The sequence below is a fragment of the Gavialis gangeticus genome, unplaced genomic scaffold (assembly GCF_001723915.1).
Source record: "Gavialis gangeticus isolate Ggan-Ray unplaced genomic scaffold, GavGan_comp1, whole genome shotgun sequence".
Classification (NCBI taxonomy): domain Eukaryota; kingdom Metazoa; phylum Chordata; order Crocodylia; family Gavialidae; genus Gavialis; species Gavialis gangeticus.
In genome coordinates, this window is record NW_017728993.1 from 8,537,619 (window position 1) to 8,538,654 (window position 1,036).

Below are 1,036 nucleotides of genomic sequence, written 5' to 3' on the forward strand. Positions count from 1 at the left end.
ACAATGCCTTCCTTGCCTCAGTTTTCACAGGCAAGGTCAGGTCCCAGACTACTGCACCGGGCAGCACAATTTGGGGAGGCGGTGAGCAGCCAAGAGTGGTGAAAAAACAGGTTAGGGACTATTTAGAAAAGCTGGACATATACAAGTCCTTGAGGCCGGATGGGATGAACCTAAGGAAGCTGAGGGAGTTCGCTGATGAGACTGAAGATCCACTGGCCATCATCTTTGAAAACTCATGGTGATTCAGGAGTGGTCCCAGATGATTGGAAAAGGGCCCATATTTAAGAAAGGGAAAAAGGAGGATCCAGGGAACTACAGACCAGTCAGCCTCACCTCAGTCTCTGGAAAAATCATGGAGCAGATCCTCAATGAATCCATTTCTAAGGACTTGGAGAAGGTGATTAGAAACAGTCAGCATGGATTCACCAAGGGGCAAGTCATGCCTGACCAACCTGATTGCCTTCTATGATGAGATGTCTGGCTCTGTAGGCACAGGGAGACCAGTGGATGTACCTTGATTTTAGCAAGGTTTTTGATATGATCTCCCACAACACTCTCACAGGCAAGCTAAGGAAGTATGGGCTGGATGAATGGACTGTAAGGTGGATAAATGGAGCAGCAGGCTCAGAGGGTAGTAATCAATGGCTCGATGTCTAGTTGGCAGCCAGTATCAAGTGGAGTGCCCCAGGGGTCAGTCCTGGGGCTGGTTTTATTCAATATCTTCATCAATGATCGGGAAGATTTTGTTTAATGTCTTCATCAGTGACCTGGAAGATAGCATAAAGTACACCCTCAGCAAGTTTGCAGATGACACCAAGCTGGGGGGAGTAGTAGATATGCTGGAGGGTAGGGGTAGGATTCAGAGTAACCTAGACAAATTGGAGGATTGCATCCTAGACAAAATAAATCTCATGAGGTTCAACAAGGACAAGTGCAAAGTCTTGCACTTAGGATGGAACAATCCCATGCACCAATACAGGCTGGGGACTGACTGGCTGGGCAGCAGCTCTGCAGAAAAGGACCTGGGAGTTAGAGT